The following is a 16688-nucleotide window of genomic DNA, read 5'->3' on the forward strand; positions in this document are numbered from 1 at the left end:
AACTAACCACAAAGCTTCCAACAGGGAAAAAAAGTGCTTTCACTGCAAATCGATGAAGTGTACAGCCAGGTTTTTCCCCAAAGAAAACAGTTTCTGCTTTTCAGCCTTCCCAATTACATTGGTATAACACATTTCTCAATGTGACAGGTGCTCTGGGTTTAATGTAACCTAAATAAAGTCTGCAGGTAGATGTAGCCCTCCAGTGGTGAAAATAAAGACACACAGCTATGCATTTTTAATCTGTGTGCATGGGAGGAAGAATTATCCTAAGAGGCAACAACTGCTTCTTCTCTCTCTTAATGGCATTTGGGGGTGCCAATGCACAGAAGACATTAAATCCAGCCCTGGTTCCAAGTGGGCACATGGGCACTGTCCCTCAAAGACCATGGCTTGAGGAAAGACAGAAGTAAGCACAAAGCTGAGCCACATGAAGCTTTCAGAGCAAGGCTTCTCCATTTGCAGCTGCGTCTGACCTAGCAGAGTGTCCTTCTGCCAAGGAGCCCTTCAAACCAGATGTGGGGTGTGCCATACCTTGACAGTCAGGGCATCCTCCCATCTTAACTCAAGCCCAAATTTGCCTGCTCAATCTCTTGGTATACAGATAATGCCCAAACCACCAAGCTCAAGTTGGACACCACCTTTGGGCTACTTCATGCACAGTCCTACCCCTAGGATACATCACTGCCATTTCACCATAACTGCAGTCAATCTCTCATCACCTTTGCATTGAACGAAGTCAATATTGGTGCTCAAACAACAGACCTGGGAGATCTTGGTCATCCAGGGGCATTTCTCCCACTTTATGGACTAATTCTCACCTGTGAAGTGTAGGGATTATCTGCTGCTATTTTAGGTCCTTCAGGAAAGGAAAGGTAAGAGAGGGGCAGGATATGACCCCAGGAAAGACAACTTCATTCACACCTTGTGGCTCTGTCACCACTGTTGTACTTGATGTGAGCACCTTGGCAGCCCAGGTCATGCTCCCATCCACCTTTTGTCCACTTCTTGCCACTGGGACAAGAAGGGTGTCTCTTGTGAGTCAGTTCGAGCAGCTCCTTGCATTTTATTATGCTCACATCAGACCTCTACAGAGCTCAGCAACCAGCACACACAGTACTGCTTCTGAAGAGGAGCAGAGGAGAAAGTTTACACCAAATTAGCAAGATTTGGACACTCTGAGTCCAAACGCTAAGGAAAAACTCCAAATGATGTTACAAAACACGTACATAGGGAATTTTGCCTTGGGGCTGCCTGTCTTTGGAAACGGGGCCCTTCAAGTCCCGACCCAGCCAGTACCCGTCACTGCACCCGTACCCTAACTCAAGCCGACAGCTCTCCCGGACTAGTTTTACTCACAGCCCTGTAACAGCAACTTTTAAACAGTTCTTCAATATAGCAGTGCCATCTTCAGGTAAAACGCCTGCCTTGCACTACTCCGTTGGGAGGAACCTGGCAGGGAGAGCAAGGCAGACGGCTGGGCAGGCGTTTGAGTCTCCAGAGTTAGCTGCAGCTTGACCTCACTTTTCAGGTGATCCCCAGCCTTGAGAACTGCAAATGCCAGCTCCGTGCTAGCTATTTTAGCCTCGTGACAACTCTCCCTCCCAACACTTACAACATTGATTTTTTTTATCCCAAGTGGAATGAGAGCAGAGACCCTCCAAGCTGGTCCGTCAGTCTCACTACTTCACTCACTCATGTCCCAAGACACATATTACCAGATAAAGCAATCACATGTGATGAGTAACTACTTTGCAGCGAGTGCAGGACTCCTGTGAGCTGAAATCTTCCAACTCTTCCAGCCCAGATATTTGTCCTAATTCAGGTACTTACACAAAAGCCTTTCCATTCTGAATTCCACATGTCTGAGCAGCAATCGGAGGTGGGCTCTGGCTCTAGCTCTCCTCCAGACCAGACATGTCTTCACCTCAGCTATGCACGTTTGGACCTGTTCCTTTGAAGGGCACCAAGATGACCATCAGCCTTAGATATAAATTTTTGCAGAAAAATAGCTATTTACAATAATACTGTAAGCAAAGGGCCCCTCTCATTGAGATCATCAGTAATGGCACTCTGATTACATAATACAAAAGCTGTATATGTGGGAGGATGTCACCCTCTAGACCTGGCCATGCAGGACTTGGATTAGTACATGCTACTGCAATGCAGGATGTTTAAATCCTCATGGCACTGTCATGGTGAGCGCAATCGCACAGTCTCACCCTGTGGCTCCATGCACCTACCAAATCCCAAGGTTTCCCTGGATGACACCTCCTCAAGCAGCACTGCAGAGCTTTGGGAAAGACCCTGTCTGCCTAGGGCACAGTGCCTTTCGGAATGCTGTCAGGGTATGTGACTGATGATCACAGCTGCATATGGGGTCTTGCTGTAAAACTCCTATGCCTTCCCCTAGCATCCCAGTGAGGGCTGCAAGCACTGGGAACTCACACTGGAGGGCATCATAGGGGATGGTCTCAGCACAGCTGAAATGTCTGCATGATCCTGAGCCTCAAAGGATAATATGTAAAGGCAATATTATCTCCCCACTATGAACAGGAGATTGTGGCACCTTACAGAGAGAAAGACCTTTTGCCTTACCAGCCATCCTTCCTCTTCCCTGACAGCAGATGTTACACACAACCCTTCTTGCTGCAAATTGACAACAATTTCCACTAAGTTTGTTTCAGGAAAAGCTGCCTTCCACCAGCAAGAGCTACAATTTGGCACTATTCAGCCCAGCTGGGGATAATTCACCGTCAGCGACACATCAGTCTGAAGGCTGCAAGGCAGTGTAGACTGTCCTGCTGTGCTAGGAAAGCCAGGAGGTTGCAAGGCTCTGCAGCATACTTCAGCCAGGAGCTCAAAGCATTGCCTAGTTTGGCAATCAGTGCTGCTTATCTTAGGGCTTGAATTAATTAAGCCCTGAAATGCAAGGGGTGTGGGATGCAATGGCAAATTACAGCTTTCAGTTGGATTCCCTGGGTCCTGTGCCAGTTGTTCTATGATTCTGGGCTGGTAGTGCTGAGGCAGGGCAGCCCAGCAGCTGTTTCAATTAAACTGGCTGCAAATGGCCATACAGAACAAAAAAAGAAAATACAGCTGAAAGCAGAGCAAGCCCATGGTGGTCTGGCCATGATGCTTCCACCAGCTCCTTTAGCAGCAGAAGAATTGGCATAAAAGACCCCACCTTCAATCTGCAGCAGAATTTGCCTTGTGACCAGGAGGATTCCCACAGCTTTGAAAACATCCATGGTGGAAGAGTATTTGCATGGGTTGCACAACATAGTGCAGTTGTGCTAGGAGGTAGGAAGCTGCTACACTGCTTTTTATTTCCACACTAAAGCGGTTGTCTCCACAACTGGACCAAGCCCAAGGCTCAGCATCTCTTGCCAGTGTGGTGTATCCTCAGAGGCAGCAGCTCCCATCCAGCATCTAGGAGGAATTTTGGTCATATGAATACATGTGTCTGTGCCAGGGATATGATAACGCAGAGGCCTTCGGCCTTTCACACGCAATACAGCAAGCAAAGAGGCCAAACCTGGGGACATGCAGCCTACCTCTTTTAAGCAGCCTGTTCCTCATGCACGTACCCATGACAAGCTCTAGGGTATTGCTTTTTGGTTAAAGAAAGGTGAGGTTCAGAGACATATAAAGGCCTCTGTCTGATAAATAACATCTCAGGATTTGGGTGGTGGCTGCTTATATCCTGGTAACACCAGATTCAAACAAAGTGTATAGAGGACTGAGAACTGACGGTTTCAGAGCTGTCCTCAAGTTGACAACATGCAGCTCTTCTCTCGTAATGCAACACCACTGGAGGAGATGACTGATTTAATGCTGTGCCTACAGAAGCTGATTGTAATGCTCAGTATTTAAGAACACTGGTACCCAGATGGTACCCAAGCCCTGGCTGGAGGTGGATGCTGAAGCTCCTGGCCCTGGAAGATGTTTCCCTGTGGCTGCTTCAAGAAAGTTCATCCTTTTGTGAATATTAATCATTTTCAATATCCCTTAAATGTGTTCAGGGTTTCACTTCAGTATTTTCAGGGACACGAATCCTAAAGGAAAGCACTGAGTGTGAAGGAGCAGATGGTCCTTCCATTTTACTCAGGATTTTTAGTAAAAATTCCCATTTTCCTGAACTCCTATAGCTCCTGTTTTATCTTTGACCCTTCTTCAGCATCTCCGTAGAACATCATTAGAAAAATGGCTCCTTGCAGACTTTTAAATAAAATAGGCAAGGAAAAGGAAAAGAGTCTTGCAAGTCCACAGGCAAGCTGGGATGTGAACAATGGCATCAGGGCAGGACAAGCAAATGCCAGTGTTTGCACAGCATCTAGAGGAGTTGCCCCAGCTCTGCACACCAGATATGTCAGTTAGGTTCAGGTTCACCCCTGGGATCCAGGTCCCTCAAAGAACCTTGGGATGGATGGTGTTAGAAACCTGTCTTTAGTAATATTACATGGTAACTTGTAAATCAATATACCATATATTCAATGAGAGTCTGTCTGGTTCAATAGAAATAGATCTTTATTAATACCATGCACATCATACGTATATTTAAAATACATATACATTTTTCTACTATTCACTTTAGAAAACAATTCCATAAAAACCTTCAATCAGGTCCCAAGTAACTTTAAACATTAAAAAGCATTTTTTAATTATAGAACCAGTAGGTATTATTCGAATTAAGTGGTGTATAATCACCATGTATTTAACATAATGCAGGCTCATGCATTTCAGTAGAAATAGGTATTCCCTTTTCTGCTTTGTTAATCCTGTCAAATATATGATGATATACTTGACAACACCTGCCACAGTTGATATATGCAATTGTGATCCCCTGCTGAGAGCGCGCTGTACAGATGGCCTTTAAAAGCTGAAGACAACTTTTTTACAACTTTCTGGGTTTCCATGAGGTTACCTGGAGTTGTGGGTAACCCAGAACCCAGCTACGACAGAAACCAGAAAAACAGAATCTCATGAACAGCAAAGAGGAAAGCAATCTAAAAGAGAAGAGAAGAGGGAATTGCCAAGTCCCCTCTGTGTTCATGGCAAACTGAGGTCAGGGTCGTGTTTCCCAAGGTCCTGCTGAGTACCAAACTGGATCTGTATAGAGTGCACAGAGTTATCAGCTACAGACAGTTTGCAGATTTACAGAACATACACAAAGGCTCATATGAGGATGGGACTTTAAGGCACGATAGTCCATACACTCAACACATTCATTGAAAACAAAGTTCAATTTACAGTGTAATACAAATGTAGTCAAGAACTCAAGTGGCAGCTCAATGATCACTTTCACCGATAATTAGGATAATTAGGCAATCGAGGAGCAAGTACTTCTGCGGTGCACAGCAGCCCCAGCCCTGTGCACACTCATACATGCTGAGCGGCAAGCACATGAGGAGCCTCTCTGGCTTTAGCGAGAGGATCTGTGGAAAGAAATTTAGATGATAACTGAAGTGTTTACAGGATCAGGGCCCTAACAGGTTGGGGTGACCGCACCAGGTCACATAGGCAGAGATGCCTCCTTGATGAGCCTGGCTGCCTCCCAGCATGTGCACCCTTCTGGCCTTCAGCTACAGCTCCTGTGGCCCCAGAAGGTGACCCCGTGCATGCACTCAGGCCATGCCTCCAGCAGAGCCACCACAGACCCTTCTGTATTCAAGATCAGGCCCAGCATTTACAGCCAGTTAGGGAAAAAGCAGCACAAAGAAAACTTAACTCATTAAAACACTAATTACAGTCAAGTGTGCTGCTATTCCGAGACAAAAATGAATTGTCCTAAGCCAGTCATTCTCAAAACGATCAGCTGTCATTGCCAAGTCTGTCCTTGTCACCCAGCTCGTCTATATTCTCTCTGATGAATATACTATCTATCTCCAAGGCAACTGAGTCAAAGGGAAGGAAGGACTTCCTTTACATCCAGTGCAAACATAGCCCATATGTGGGAGTTCCTAATGCAGTCATAATAGAGTATATATATATCACTGAAAGTTGACCACCTACAAACAGATTCACACATCAGAAGCCAGAAGAGCTGAATTGTAGCTACAAACCCAAAAAAGAAAAATCACTGTATGTAGCTGTATTTAAATGCTGATAACCAGTAACTTGGTAACTAAATGTTAAAATCAGTATATAATTCAAAAAGTGTCAAATTAAATATTTTGGGAGTAACTTTCAATGTTGTTGCACTTTTGTACTTCTCTATCACTCATAAACTGTGGGTTTTAAGCACTAAAGTAGAATATTTCAGACCCACTTTTCAACAGCACAAATCACTGCAAAGCAGAAGGCAGTAAAAACTTGAACAACCTTAAAATATTTAAAATTGTGGCCTTTGATTCAACTTCATATCAAAAAGTCAACCGTAAAACCTGACTTGTTTTCTAGAAAGAAATAACCCATTTTAACAGCTCTTAGAGCAAGTAGGAGTAAAAAAAAAAATTAATTTAAAAAATCAAACCGTTTTTTTTTCAAGAAAACAACACATGAGAAAAATATGAGTCAAATAAGTCAAATACTGTCCTCTGTCACAGGTAGCCCAAAGAGTGTTGTTATCTGATCCAGATTTTTGTCTGTTACATCTGTTCAGATGTCGTAACATCTTATCTAGAAGCTTTCTATGGGCAAGAAAGTATCTGCATCTTCCAGCAGGCAAAGAAGTTGTCTTCAATGATCAATCTGACAGGGGCAATGGGTTTTTCAGGTGAGGTCAAAGGCTTTAATCCTACTGAGCTTTTTCATTCCATTGAAACATGATTAAGTTTATGTAAAAAGTTTTGTTTATTCAAGCCAGAACCATCCTACGAATATAATAAAGTAGGTCGGGGAGAGAGAAAAAAACAGCATTCTAGCATTTCATGTAGCTGCTAGATCATTATTAACTCAGACAAAAATGGACACAGAGAAAAAAATGTGCATAAATCAGATCACTTCAGAGTGGAAAATTACATAGTTTAAAAAATCAGAAGACAAGAATAATTTTCTTTTGCTACCTTGTGGTCTTCTAAGGTCCCTACCCCTGCTCCTAAGTCTGCAAGAGGCATGAAAGCGGCCACCTGAGGCCAGAAAGCTCCCTGGGGGATAACGGCACCTCTCACAACAGCCCTCATACCAGCTTAAACACTCGATGTGGGGCTTGTGCAAGCCCAGGGACAGCAGAAATATAACCACACATAGCCAAGCTCTGAGACCGAATTACACTGCCCAAGGGTTTAAAAACACCCTTTTGTAAGAGACAAGTAAATATGACTTGTCTCAAAATAAAAACAAAACCCTGAACATGCATCATGACTAATAGCACTTCCCAAACAGCACTGCCCTGTTTTTTCAGCCTTCCCACAATATCTGTACTGTTTACGTTCTCCAGTTTGCAGGTTGTCCTTGTTTTGAATTAGACTGTTGCCCTTTTTTTTTTTTGTTTTGTTTTGTTTAAAAAAGTATCTGGATTTCACTGTTTCCTTCTCTCTCCTAAACCTGTACTGGCTTCTGACGACTGATGTCGGAATTAACTTTGCTCTTCACACCTCTTGCTTTTGCCTGTCTCTTCTGCACTAATATGTGCCTGAGATATGCGATGATAGGTGCAGCACACATGACTAGGGTTGCAGGAGGAATCCTACATGAAGCACATCCCTGGCAAGTAATGGTATTTGTTCATACTGTATAATGCTTCAGAAATAGCATGAGCCACTTCTGCATGAGCAAAGCCTTTCAAAATAAAATATTAGGTTCCTAGATACATATCTGCCTCCAGCTGAGTGTGCGCTATTATTTACTTTGCTTTAAAGTGGTAATAGCCAGCGAGGCAAAGCCAACAGACCTGTAGGACTTTGACAGGCTTTGGATCAGCTGATATATTTGTTCAGCAATTCTGGGATGCAAGTCACTCTCAGGTGAGCTGCAGGTGTACTGGTAACAGCTAGTTTACAGGCTCATTAATCACATTTCACCAGGTTATAGTGCAATCTTTGCTTTTGACCCCATTGCTGGAGCATCATCTTTTCCCTTATATTACTCTTTGGTATTTTCATGACATAGCTTTGGCAGCTATAAAACTTTCCACTTGTAATCATCAAGTTGCTGAACATCTCCCATGTCATAGCTTGTGAAATTATATATTTACATGTTCTAAGGTTAATTCCCAGATTGAAATTAGACATTTCACTTAACCTGAAACACTATTACTAGTGTTGAGCAGTTTCATCAGGAGAACCTCTGAGGTTTTACTAGCATCTGTCAGATACATTCATTCTCTATCTATGAGAGTTATCATTGTGTTTCTGCCTCTTATGTTCCACATAAAAAGAAATAACTGTCTGTTCCCTAGCACCAATATGAACCTCTGGCCAAACAGCAAATTAGCATGCAAAGAAGTATCAGGGAAACAGCTAGGGAAAGAATCAAATGAAGTTGAGGAAACACTGATGTTGGGCTGAAGAAACAATCATTCCTGTGAGTCATTCTGGTTTGTATTAAAATAGCAAAGTAGATACCAGCTAAGAGATAATATAAGTAAAAGGTGAATGCAATTATTAAAAAAAAAAAAAGAAATAAACCCAAAACATTGCAAATCTCAGTACAGAGTGTCATGTAAGTAGTGAGTTAAGTCTCTGAAAATCTTAAGCAAAAGACTGTTTCCTTTGGCACTGACTCCTTCATGGTCAAAGCATTTCTCAAAGAAACCTTCTATCTATACCTTTATAGTAAATAACTTAGATTTTGCTCCTCACTGTTAGACTACTCCACTGCTTTGGGGGCTCCCCTTCCACTGGGGATGGCATAATTTAACTGCAAAGTGAATTTGAACATCTACACACAGATAACTTAAACGCAGCTTTGTTTCTATGAAACACATTGCACACAGTCTCTGCGGATAAGGACCTCCGTATTGCACCAGCTCTGTGTGTGTGTGTCAAGGTACTTCATAACCAGGGGGTTAACAGTGGGGACTGCAGAGCATTATTCAAAGTACCTTCCACTCAGCTCTGAACACATCTGCCTCTGATCACATGTGTATCTGCAATTAGTGCCTCATCTTAACATCTCAATAAGCAGTTCAAGCATTCAGAAACAAACATCAGTGGGTCTAACAGCTGCTTTAATTCATTTTATAAATAAGCAATTGAGAATTTTGCTCCAAGTGGCTGTTCGTGTAGCCCATTCCGTAAACGGCGTTCTCTGCAGAGTAAGGCACGATGCGATATGAATGCAGCTTTTCATAATAGAGCGACTGGGAACAGCACTCCTGTACCATAAACTTCAGCCGTTTTCGTGCGTCAGAGTAAGCTGTCCTACAACACGAAGCCTCCTTAAAGTATTCATAGCTTTCCCTCTCTGTCTCTAGGTGAATCTTCCTCAACAGATTGTTAATTAATACAGACCTACGGAGGTAGGCTTCAGGGTCATCCAGGAATTGGAGTTTCTGGAGAGAAAGTTTTAAAATACAAGTCCGGTCCTCGGGTAGTATCACGTGCTGGGGAGTAAAGAGCAAGCAAATGGATCTTTAGGATTGAGAAATGAAAAAGGGGAAGGATGGGGTCTGAAATGAGAGAGAGATACTCACTTCTGGACAATACTCATGGTAATCTTGATGTAAATGTTCTTCTTCTGCATATTTTCTCTTAAAGTAGGCTACTTTCGACGTCGTTAATGTCTTTGGTAGGCCCCGATCAGATCAGCTCTGCACAAAACAAGAAGAAAAAGAGCTTGGTAACATTTGCTGCCATGGTGGCCGTAACATTATGGTCTAGGGTGTGTAGGGGAAGGAGAGGTCCAGAGGTGGGTTGCAGACAGGATGACACTCAGCTTTGTCCTGCAGCCCTCAACCCACTGGAAAAATAGAAAGGCTGGTAAATGTGAAGGCATTTCTGAGTCACCACCCTGAGGCTTGCCAGCAGTGCAAGCCCTGCTCTGCAGTGACAACCACAGTGCTGGCACACGCTGCCACTGCTGGGCAGGGTCTCCAGGTCCTACAACCGAGTGGGCTGCCATTGGCCAGCCTCAGCCTCACAGAGAGATGCCCAAGCCAGGAAGATCTCCATGCACTGCAGGAGGGGCCAGAATGGGACCACAAGTCTGCAGAGCATGCTGAGGTGTGTGTGGGACAAGGGGTGGGTTTTAATTTCTACGCATCACACACAGAGCTCCATGGCTTCCCCAGAAAACCAATACAGAGAGTATTCACTAGATGGTAGTGTCGTCCCAGAGAAGCAGGAGAGCCTTAACCTCGGTGGGAGGGTGATGGAGCTGATTTGTTCTCTGGGTTGCATCAGTTTTTCAGGGCACAGAAGACAGAAGCCCAGCCTTTGGGCTAAGAGAAGGAATTACTGGGCTTTTTTCCTGTGACAAGAGCCCAGTGGAGGTCTGCTCTGAGCTTGCTCACCTCTGTGGAATGGTGACATGATGATCAATGCAGGTGGCATCATCACCTCCCAAACTCTCTTTCCTAAGAAAATTGTGTTGTTTGCTTTTAATTGCACTATGGTTTTGTTGGCTTTTGATTGTTTGTTTTGTTGTTGGCTTTGTTTTTTGGTTGTGTTGTTTTTTTGTTTTTTTGTTGTTTTTTTTTTTTTTTAATTTATTATGCTGATGTTTAAAGGCACTTTTTAGAATAACTCAAAGTCAGCTCCTGTGGGATATGCTTTCTTCCCCAAATTGAGATCTCCTTAGGGGCCATTTGAAACTTCAGTTTTCTGAGAGAATAAAGGACTTGTTTCTGGACAGTTTCTCTGTCACAGTAGAAAAGCAAAAAGGTATTTCATAGCCAAAACATAGACCTCATGTCCCTGGAAGGGTCCTGCCACGGATCATGGGGGGCTCTTTGAGTCTTACCAGCAGGGGGAAGTGAAAAGATACCCACACAACTATTTCAGGGACTGGTGGCATCCTTCACTGGTAGGAAGGAGTAATGTGCTCTCCCTTCCTTTCTGTACATCAAAAACTCTTAAGAAGGGACTGAAGAAGAAATCTCTTTATAGGAGAATCTTCTATTTTCTCCCTGAATTTCAAGTCTGTGAGGATGGAGGTTTCCCATAAAGGATATTACAAATCTGGGCAGAAAACTCTTGGCTGGTGGTGTAACGCCTCATTTGGAGCCAAGACACCCAGCCCTGCTCTGGAACCAGCCCAACATAGATTGCCTGAAACAGCAGCATTTCTCCAGGAGAGGGACCATTGCTCTTGCAGTGGGACAGTGATACATTTCAGTCGACCTGGATCGTAGCACACAACAGAGATGCTCTGCAGAGACCTCAGCTCTCAAGGGTACAGGTAGCTGACATTTTCTCCACTCTGTTAGCACTGAATTGCTGCAAACACTGGTTTAAATTCACAGGCAGCAACCTTCACTGCTTGTAAGTTTTATTCTAGTACTTGAATTTCACCAGAGCCTGGACATCCTGGACATTTAATTACTCTGATATTAGGTTCTCCTACATGAAAATCTGACTGCTGTGTTATCTGAGAGCAATCACAAATGCATTTATCCTCCCAGCACCATGGCACAGGAGAACATTACAGTTTTCCTCACACTACTCTGCAGAAGACAAAGGTATAGAAGATGAAGTGACATTCCTGCAGTCACCCAGGCTGTCAGGGCTACGAAAGGAGCCAAACACAACGTACAGGTTGATGAGCCAACCATGGGCCCATCCTTCCCGTTCAAACCAAGCCTCTAAATGCTAAAGTTTGCTCCCTAGTGGTTTTCAGTGAAAAGGCTGGAAGTACAGGCCCAGCACTGCATGCGTGCAAGCAGAAAATCAGCCCAAGTGCAGGGGCAAGACAGACAACCACAGTGTGCAGAGCATCACAGCTCTGTGATGCTGTCCCTCAGCTCTGCTGGCTCTACGCAAACTTCTCCTTTGCTGCTCCTGGCCACTGGAATTCCTCTCCCTGACCCAGAAATGGAGGGTGATAGTGGGACTTTCAGCATCCCCTGAGCACGGGTGATCCTGAAGACACCAGCAAAGAGCAGGGAGCCAGGACAACACAAGAAGCCGCTAGAGCTCTGACACCCCGATTTTCAGAGGGAGGGCTGTGTTTGAGCACATGCCACAGGCTGGGAATTGACGCTGGCTGGTGAAAGCAGATGGTAAGAACAGCATCTTGCAGAGGGACACACACGAACACCCTAGCAGTGGGTTCATAGAGCATCCAACTGGCACCCCTTTTCCCATCAGCACCAGTCTGCGATATACCCCTCAGGAGCAAAGTGGTTGGCTCTATTTAAATTCCTAAAGACCTTACACCAGAAAAAGTGGCAAAGTTAAAACAAGCCCACATAACCTGGTTTAGTAGCAAGGAAGGGAAACAAACAGCAAATGAGCACCAAGAGCATCTCTGGGCTAGAAGGCTGGTTTTAAATATGTGCCCACTTGTAAGTAAAAGGCTAAACTCTAAGAGCAAATCAGTCGCAACCTGCTCACCACCAGGATTGCTGTCAGCAAAGTCCAGCAATTCCAAATCTGCAGGGCTTGGGGCACCCACTTTCCCAGCCCAGCAGCTCTTACAGGTTGTCACAGGTGGTTCCACCTCCTTTCTCTGGTAGGGAAGGGGTGCTGTCTGCATGTCTGTAGCAACAGGATGAGAAAGTGACCTGAAGGCAAACAAGTCCCATCAGAGGGCTGCTACACAGAAGCTCAAGGTCTGTTCTTGTACTCAGTGTAGCTGCCATCCTACCACCTCATTCTCACTGTCATCTTTTGCGGCTGCTGGTGATGTCCACACATCTGTCTGCATGTGCAGGGGAATGACAGCATGAGCTGTGTGCCCTTGCACTGTTCCCTCAACACCAGCACTGATGTTAAAGTATACAAGGGGCATCACTCACTGCAGGAGACTTGCAGGGACCAAGCCTTTCTCTAACAGTTATCTTCAAAGTCAGAGCAGACTGGCTCTGTGCATGCCTAATTGCTGCTTGCCTGGGGTTACAGTCATACAAGGCTGTAGTAATGCTGCAGTGAATCAGACCCTAAGTGTTTTGTTTAAATATAAACATATTGAATCAGTGCTTTTTGTGTAGAAGGCTATTCTCGCAAGCCAAGTGTTTTGACAGTTCCAGCAAGGTGGTATGAGTCACTGCCTCTGCCTCAGTCAAGCTCAGAGACAGATACATCTTAATCACATTACATTTTTTTCAGCACTACACCACAAGTCAAGGCACAGGGCCAAATACCCCCATGGGGACTAACCAGCATAGCACTGAGTCCAGAGTGTGCGGTTTGTCCTTCCAGCCTGGATGTACCTCTCAAAAGCACATTCAGCATCACGCCAGCGTTCTGCTGTGAGCCCTCTGCCAGTCACCAAGGACTCAGTAAAATTGGCAAAGGGATGTAGCACTGCCAGGGCTCAGGAGCCACAAGGCAGGCGCTGCCTGCTCATGCTGGCCAGTGTTTACACCCCACTGGTGCGAGCCTGCTCTGAATGCACAGCACATCCGAGGACAGCGGCTGTAGCTGCCATTAACACTAATTGAAGTTTGAAACATAAATCTCATGCGCGGCAGTGAGGGAATAGATGTCTCTGTCTCAAGCCTGGATCTCTCAAATGCAGCTTCACGAGGGTTTTAATTGCACTTTCAGTAGAGTAAAATATGCCTGCTCCTATTTATTTCTACAGGAATAATTACAGTGCTGTATGCGTGGTACCCACGGAGTTATCAGGCATGTTTGGACAGAGGGTTATCTTATCTAAATTGGACTGTAAATATATTTATAACATGGCAACTTCACAGTTGAACTGCAAATTGCAAGAAGTACTTTTCATCTGGCCCCTGTGCTCCTGCATCACCCCAGTGACAGGAGCCCCTCTTCTGCATGAATTAGTGCCAGGTGATTTCCACAGGGCTGTAAGATAGCTCAGACAGGAGGCAAGACAGGATTTAACAAATGATTGAACAGCCAAGGAAAAAAACAAACACAAAACAGAGAGGTATCTGGAAGCCCCAGGTCTGCACAGCAGCTCTGCCCCAGAGCTCATGCATGAGACCCTGGGAATGTTCCCATACTTGCTTCTCTTCAGGAAGAAAACCATCCCTGCCTGCTCGGTGCTGCAGTGAAAGGGGTTGTACGAACTGGTACTATTGGCTTGTTGATGCAGACGTCTGCAGGGGGTAAGCACAGACCTGCCAACACTGCGTGCGGAAGGTGGTGAGTCAAATGTGCTGGTGCCCTGCAGGATTTCCTATCGCAGTGTAAAGGAGAATAATCAATATGCAAGCTAAAGCTGGCTCAGATGGAAACCATTTCTGAACACCTCTTGCATGCACAAATAGAGAACCTTAGACTTCTAAGCACACAGAAATTGTCATTTGTTATCAGCAGGAGACGTGACTTTGGCATGGCAGGACTTATCATCATGTCCTTGCTACTGCTGTCTAACTGCAGTGATAAATTCCCCCATCTCTAACCTTAGCAGCGCTTGCAATTAGGGGGTGCTCAGCTGAAACCCTCCTCTAATTTCATATGCTATGCTGCTGCATTTCCCTTCTTCTGGGGCAGGAAAAGCAGCTGGTCCCACTGTGGGACTCCTAATTGATAATGCAAAGCTGCTAGACCACAGGCAGGTGAACATGTGGATCGAAAACACATGCCAGCCCCAGGATTTCACACAGACTGCAAATCGATTTCAGTCCTTCCAGAGTATCGAGTCTTATTCCTCACTCGGGCAGAGAAAGCCCCCTTTAATTGACCCTCAGAAAGCTGAGGACCCACAGCTGCGATGTCGTCTGCTGACTGGAGCTGCTGGCTTTGCACTTTAAAACTGTCTTTCTTTTAGTTTGCTAATTGCTTTGCAGATCTCCCTAACTGCAGATTCTCCCTGGGCACACGTGTGTAAGGCACAAGCGTCTGAATAGCTCTCATGAGTGCACAAAGACATGAGACTTAATGACTGACTGTTCCTGTCTTGCTCCCTGTAGTCCTGCTGCTTTTATCGATAGAATAAAATCGTATTTCCAGCTTTGCCCCCTTTCCACACTGATCCAAGTAATACCGCTCATTGACGGCAAGCCTGATCAGCTGAAGTCTGCAAACTTGTTAGCTACCTGAGGATGAGAAGTCGATCTGCAAAGGGATAATCTCAGCAGTTCTGGTAAGATTTCCTCCTCACACAGGCTCAGTGAGCATTTTTGGCAACACAGCTCTGCTGAGTGGTTATCTGTCATGGTGGGTCAAGGAGAAACACACATGGTTCAGGTGGCAAAGTCAGAACATACACAGCAAGTAGCTGGACCACAAGAGATGAAAGTGCTATTTCAGCAGTCCCGCGGGGTTAAAATAAGAGTTCTGATGTCATATCCAATTCTCTAACTTTGACCTTGCTTCCTGGACTCTATTTCAAACATCAGAAAAATGAAATAAACCATTAAGAAAAATCATTTCAGTCTCTCAGAGCTATAACTATAATCCTCTCAGAGTAAATGCTGCAAAAATACAGCTTGCTTCTCTAAATATCTGGAAGTTTCCTGAGCTAGAACATGATTATTGCCCTCAACACTACCTCTTAAAATGGCACATTATTTTCTCCATAACTCTTTTCAGCCTCAGAGGAAGGCTAAAGGGCTGCTATTAAACCACACCATTATTTTGAGTAGTAGCATTAATTTTCTGTCATACACACTGCACTGCCTGTAGAGTAATACAGGTCTGGGGAAAGTCAGATTGCCGTTTTCATTTAACAGAATTATTGCAGCATGCATGTTTCAGTGTTTGCCTTATGTACGGTACTGTTTCTAGGCTGCAAGTAGATGCATCAGCATCTGGCTGATGCGTTCTCTTCTGGGGGGAGTGTTTGGCGTGCTGTAGTAAAAATATTTCCCACTCCAGGGGAAAAACAATCACAGATATGCACATGCATGCCCAAACTCTGCACTTTTACATGTGTGTGCAGAGGTACTCACACTTTTTATTGACATGAATGTAAGGTCTAAATCCTGCAAGAGGGAAAGAAAAAGAGAGCACATACGTTGCATCTCATAGCTATAAGACAACTATATTTAGATAGTTGTCTCATCCCAGAGGATGATACTTCATTAACAGGCAATGAAAGAGCAGCTATGGTTACTTTTCAGAGTTCAGCTTTGACTGTAAAAAGATGAGTGATTAAAATGACCTTCTATAGAGCATGCCAGAGTCCGGCAGAACAGTAGGCACCTCTGCCCACAGCCCGCAGCGCTGCAGGGTGAGCAGCAAGCCTCCCTCTCAGCTCTTTGCCCTCTTCCACCATGCAGCAAAGGCGAGAGCTCACAAATACAAAACTTACTCCGCACCAACAGCCACCTGCTAAAGCCGTTTGGGCAGATCCCACCTGCAAAGCCCCGCGGACAACCCCACGGCTGCTGTCCCTGAAACAGCAGCGGCAGCTCAACGGCACTCACCCAGCGAGCCTCGGCTCCAGAGGGGGGCTGCTCCCCGTCCGGCCCTCGCTGCCGGGAGCGCTGCTGCTCCTGGAGGAGGTGGTGGCGGTGGAGGAGGTGGTGGCGGCGGTGGCGGCGGTGGCAGCTCCTGCGGGTCCCTGCAGCTCGCGGAGGTGGGTGCCCAGATGTGCCCCGCGCGGATTGGTCCAGCGGAAGCAGATGTTGCCCGGTTGCTAGGAGAGTTGCTGGGAGCGTTGCTAGGAGACGGTGACGCTCTCTCCATCACTGGCGCGACTCGAGGCCGCGGGGAGGGAGAAGAGAAGGG

This window comes from Psittacula echo, assembly GCF_963264785.1.
Source record: "Psittacula echo genome assembly, chromosome: 5".
Classification (NCBI taxonomy): domain Eukaryota; kingdom Metazoa; phylum Chordata; class Aves; order Psittaciformes; family Psittacidae; genus Psittacula; species Psittacula echo.